Here is a 6,168-nt window from a genome sequence, read left to right as displayed (position 1 = left end):
GCAGCTGTTACGCCACACACTCTCAACACCTACGTTAGATAGCTAGCTAACATTACGTTAACGTTACCTGGCTATTGATGGTTGAAGTCCATCTCTTCTGTCCGTGAGCAGCAGTCTGGTGCAAATCAGAGATGGTAGATTTACAATTTTCGAGAAATTGGGCAGCCATTGTTAACTAGCTAGCTAATTTTACCTCGGAAGAACAGAAGTTCAATGAACGTCTTTCATCAGTACCTGAGACTTGGGCGGAGTACAAACGACCTTTATGCAAATGTTATCATCAATGACAAAATCMATGACTCAGAGCATACGTATCGGTGAATCGTTGTGACATATGAAATAGAGTGAGAGTGTAATCAATGTGTATTAACTACGTACAAAGTGTCACATTATAATGTGACGTGGAGTGATATTCAGGTCCAGACTGGTAAAGAATCGTATTTGACGTGTCAAATAGTGATATTTGACGCCTCAAATGGTGTTATTTGACGTGTATCTATTTGACACTGAAAAGCCTATGTCAGGCCGGCAAATTGACCTCCCTAGCGTTCTCATCTGAAAGAACGGCCTCTTTACAAAATCATCATGCCGTTCATTGATTTAGAAAGCAATTTACCTGAGAGTACGTTTTCTGAGGATTCCTTGAAAAAGCTGTGCTCCAAAACAGCCGCTGTTCTAGGGAAACCCGAAGAGAGAATGATGTTGGTGGTGAAACCTGGACTGCCAATGCTCATGGGTGGAACTTGGGCCCCTTGAGTGATACTGTCCGTGTCCGCCATCGGTGTCACTGACACTGCCGAGAAGAACAAGGAACACAGTGCCAATATCTTCCCGTTCCTTACAGGAGAACTTGGACTTACTGAAGACCGGGTCGTGATCAGGTTCTACCCACTGGAGCCACATCAGGTTGGAAAGAAAGGAGCTGTTATGAGTTACCTGGAGGAGGAACTTTCTGCGCCAGAATGACTTCACACATCTGTTCCACAACAGTTTTACCATCGGAGAGAACAAACCCTGGCAGTGGATTTCCACCACTCAATTGGACATGACATATCATATGACAAAGACCTGTATTGAATTTTATCACTATGGTATTTGACCCCATGAATCTATGCCCTGGAAACTCATTAATTTATATTACATCTGCGATTAGTAAACCAGAACCACACATTTGACAAGCTAGATGATATAAGAATATATTCATGTTTGATTAGAGGAAATGTAAACCAATTGACCTTTATTCAAAGCTATTGCTATGTCATTTCACCTATTCATTTCATATCTCAACCATCTGATGTGGTTGAGAATTTTRTTTCTGCTKTGTTTTGTTAGTAAGAACCACAATGACTAGCATAGATGATAGACTAGTATTAACAGTCAATCTTTAAGTACGTACTGTGCAATGGAATTCAGGTAAATGTCAATGTACGGCAGCTGTGAAACACCATCCTATGCATTTGTTGAGAGTATAGAAGTAGATAAGGACATAACATGTTGTTGCATTGGACTAACATGCACTCTGTATTTGTGAAGTGCTTATTAAATTGTTTAGAAGTGCTTAGTAAATTGACATACAATGTATTCCTTTTGAATTTCAGTCCTTTTTAATATATAAGTATCAAGTAAATGTTGTGAAGGCTTTGCTGTACAATTAGTCATACTAGAAATAAAAGTACATCAATTCTAAAAAATATATATTTTTTAAAAGCCTATGTCAGCCCATAAAGTACATGGGAAATGTCTCCACCTATTGGAATGTTTTGGAAATGCACAAATTAGCCCCACATCTAGAAACAGCCTTGAAAGTGATATTCCAATCAAATCCAGTCAAACTCTTGTTCTGTATTTATTATTGACTATTGCATAATTACAGCTTGGCGGTCTTTAAAACTGATAAACTGATAAACACAAGAAACGGACCTTCTGAATACAACGAATTAGTGTAAACACAAGAACGCAATTTAAGGTGCATGTGTATTCAAAATTCTCGTTTAGCCACCTAATGAAACGTAGTTTATGCCCAGCAATATTTAGCAGGTTAAAAAAAAGCAACGCCCGAACAGGGACTTGAACCCTGGACCCTCAGATTAAAAGTCTGATGCTCTACCGACTGAGCTATCCGGGCTCTGGCTTCAGCAGGTCATGTATGGTATTTCAACAAATTTCTAAGACTCTGTTCCAACCTCATTTCCGAATTTCTAGTTGCGACAACCAATCATATCGCCGTCTGCAACCAAGACGTAACCAASAATTGTACTCGCCAACCAATCRGAGACGCCAGTGCAYCCAAGAGGTAACCGAGAATTGACCAATGAGGATAGAGCTATGGCGGGACCTTTAAACTCTAGAAGAGGACCATGGAAAAATATATTTCCTGGTAATTTTGTTCGCGAATTATCTTTATTTTCTGAAGTAACGTTAGCTACAATGTTTTGTTGTCTGCTGTTTTCATTGATCACCATCATCGATCGGAATATCTAGCAGGTAAGATCAGTGCATTAGGCTACAGTAATATGCTAGCACGGTTCGGTTAATAATATTTAGTGTAGCTACAGTAACGCTATCTAACGCGTTAGTAAACTGGTGTTTTGACACTGAACAGGTTATCAAAGTAACGTTTTTGTCTTTGGGTGAGCTGATAGGTTACATGACAAGGGCTATGTTGAGAGGTAGCCTGCAAGTAAGCATTCCATTGCACTGTTTACACCCCGCTGTATTCTGTATATATGATTGATACAATTGGATTTGATTTGTGGCAGTAAGGATGCTTGCCATTTCAGGAGACAGTTCTAAAAGAGAGTACACCAGGGCTATATCTCAGGGCTATATCTCTGGATACATTTGGCCAGGAGGGCTGTACTGGCCCGAGTTGGCAACCCAGCAACAAGACAGTTCAGCCTTTAGAGGAAGCAGACCTTCAAGTAGGTTGTTAAAAATGCTCTGTGGTATGCTGGGTAATTGGTGGCATTGATGAAGAGTGATGCAAAAAACATGCTGCCAATCAGATGACTTTGTAAGGAGTCCCACCATCCAGCATCCAGTCCACACCTCTAACCGCATCAGTCCTCCGCTCCTCTACGGACTACTCCACCACCAGCTGGTTCTCTGTCCGTGGCCTTGACACCTGTGCCCTGCTGGACCTCTGTTCATGATCTCCACATCTGTGCCCGGCTGGACCTCTGTTCATGATATCCACACCTGTGCCCGGCTGTCAGCCCTGTCCTCTGCTCCTTATGGGCTTGGCTTTCTGATGGTGCCAGCGATCAGTCGCTCTCCGTTTTCAGTTAATTATTTATAATTGTAATTATTTGTGTTCAATTGTTTGTCCTTCTGTGGTGTTTATTTAACTGTATATACAGCATCATTTGTCATTGATGTATTACTCATAAGTATTCTCCCCTGTCGTTCTCACGTCTTCCTCCAATTCTGTGTCTTCAATTACTTCCTTTATTTACTTRTTRTTRRTTTTTWRCAACATTACGTTTTCGATGTGAACTTGATATTAAATGTATAAATTAAGCTATTTCTCTKATTTGAGATAAGCCTAAARACCCCAGGAATCTTGTTTAACACARMTAGGCTACCCTTCTATAAATTCGAATCCTGAAGAGGGTGAGCGGTTTGACAAAAAGAGACAGGTTTTCATAATAAAAAGTTACGGATGACGATGACAGATTTACAGGCTGAGAGGAACGAGGATTGTCGGATGAAGCCRGATACTTTTCTACTCTCAGATTGTCACCGTAAGGAAAAGAAAGCATTTAAAACYWTTCAAGGCTAAATACAGCAGCCGTGTTGGGATTCGATACAGGGTCGGCATCGACGAGTATGTTGGTTCCTGGTAGAAAATGCCCCCATTCTTTAATTCCTGGTGTCGCAACCTCMACTGATGAGCTATATCCTTCGGGATTGGTTGGCGAGTGCAAATCTTGGTTACTTGTTGGTTGCAGTGATATCATAGCTAGGTTGTCGCAACCAGAAATGTCCTCGACTAACTGGGGGATGCTCATAAAGCTACAATGCCAGTTAGCACAATATATTCGCTTGTTTCACTAAAAAGCATGTGATTCTTGCTCTATTGACAATGCGAAAGAGCGGTCCCTTTATGTTCAATTCACTGCACAACGCGTCCGTGGCAAGAAAACGATAAACTAAAGCGGTTTCACATCTCAGCCAGCAGCCCACAGCAAATGTTTTGTTACTCAATGCATACTACAGCAATATTATTAGGGCTAATGTATATTATACGTTGTTCACTTACAATGTACACGACATCTATACTTATCTTCCTTCACATATGACGTGACCATTGTGACGTATTTAGTAACCTGTGTACACAGAAAAGCTAGATCAAATGCGTTATGATTACGCAAGGTTTTACGGGACGCCGCAACGTTATATTGGCTAGTGCGWAACCTATCAACAGGTGGCTCCGTGGCGCAATGGATAGCGCATTGGACTTCTAGTCAAGCACTTGAGGAGTGATTCAAAGGTTGTGGGTTCGAGTCCCACCGGAGTCGCATCTTTTGCGCAATCCAGTAATGGGATGCAGTATAACTTCAAACACAAAACCACGCTATTTTTCGTAATAAGCAACCGGTCTTTATACTCCTCAGGGCATATCAAACACAATTTTCATGTCTATGCGTTTCTCACGTCAAGTTGTTTACTTGATCGAACAATTTTTAATGGCAYATATCTAAATAACATTACAATAATAGTTATTTCAGTCCATTATAATCCAGATAACAAATTACTTTGAAGGGTTTAAATGTGTTTGTCACGTCAATATCCAAGGTAGGCCTATTTCAATTCATGGGAATTAATGACAAACACTACTGGGGACATTTTTCCTTTGAGTACACTGCTTTAAACCTCCGTGACAGGAGAGCACCACCCGGTAAGGTGGACTCATAATTTGAAGGAAAGGGTTAAACTAATGTAGCTAGAAGCTATAGTAGTGCGTTATCAACAGTGCAAGCTAACATAACATTATAAACAGTATAAACCCATACATAGGCAAGCATAAGRTAGAACGTTAGCATTCCTGTTAGCATGRGGCTAATTACACTAGCATGCTAATATAAACTAGGCTATGGGGGCCGRCATCTWGGAATGGTKACATGACYATAARAACCACTGGAAGCGATCATTTTAGGCCTATAGGTTTCAATGGCAAGCAGTAGTCATTCAAAAAGTGTACAAAGCAGGTGATGTAACATGGCATATTACATACAGGTGAAATACTAACCAAGTTATACTGGATAACAGTTAGGTATAGTTGGCTAGTGACAATGTAATAAAGGGATTGTTACATAGTGAAAAGGAATACACAATATGTAGGCCTTTACAACATTAAATAATAGTCACTCTGGCTCCACAAAGTCCACTTACATGGGCAAACAGGTGAAAGTCCTTGGATCGAATCAAAGTTTATTTGAAATTTATTTGTCACGTGCGCCGAATACAACAGGTACAACCTTACAGTGAAATGCTTACTTACAGGCTCTAACCAATAGTGCAAAAAAGGTGTTCGGTGAACAATAGGTAAGTAAAGAAATAAAACAACAGTAAAAAGACAGGCTATATACAGTAGCGAGGCTATAAAAGTGAGCGAGGCTACATACAGACACCGGTTAGTCAGGCTGATTGAGGTAGTATTTACATGTAGATATGGTTAAAGTGAACAGAAATCCTGAGGTGAAGGACACAGCACAGAGATACAGCATCTACTCTCTCTGTGTAGCTGGTGGAGACAGGTCAAAGTAGCCTAAACGGGTCTTAACCAGGTAATTGCCCGCAGCTGATTGGCTAAATATGTCTGGTGATTAGAATAATAGTTGCCCAGCAACATGTCAACCAATCAGAGGTCAGTTGGCCAAGGTCAGGGAGATGAGAGTTCAATAGCTAGACATCTTGGCGCCAGAAACGTCTATGTTTTAGTGGAGCCCCACTCCTGTGCTGTGAGAAACTATTATGTGTATGAGGCGCATGTGGAGGACTTTGTTTAGCGTCATGTCATTTTATCAATGCTATATAGAATCCATCCTATCTTTTTAATATTTTGAGGTGGTTTGGTGCTCTATGGAACACTAGTCAGATTGATAAGGGTAATACAAATCTGTGGGAACATGGAGAAAGTCAGGTACCCCTCAATGACATCTATAC

General features: G+C 40.6%; 2 non-coding genes across 2 annotated transcripts; one reads left to right on the top strand and one right to left on the bottom strand.

Moving 5' to 3' along the window:
* Positions 1–2,052: 2,052 nt before the first annotated feature.
* trnak-uuu (transfer RNA lysine (anticodon UUU)) lies at positions 2,053–2,125 on the bottom strand. Its single transcript has one exon. It is a non-coding gene; the product is annotated as a tRNA-Lys (tRNA).
* Positions 2,126–4,428: 2,303 nt separating this feature from the next.
* Positions 4,429–4,520, top strand: trnar-ucu (transfer RNA arginine (anticodon UCU)). Its single transcript is given in 2 exon segments — positions 4,429–4,465; positions 4,485–4,520. It is a non-coding gene; the product is annotated as a tRNA-Arg (tRNA).
* The last annotated feature ends 1,648 nt before the right edge of the window (positions 4,521–6,168 follow it).

The sequence above is a fragment of the Salvelinus sp. IW2-2015 genome, linkage group LG34 (assembly GCF_002910315.2).
Source record: "Salvelinus sp. IW2-2015 linkage group LG34, ASM291031v2, whole genome shotgun sequence".
NCBI lineage: Eukaryota > Metazoa > Chordata > Actinopteri > Salmoniformes > Salmonidae > Salvelinus > Salvelinus sp. IW2-2015.
Note: the sequence above shows the minus strand (reverse complement) of the source record. Positions and strands in the feature narration are given on the sequence as shown.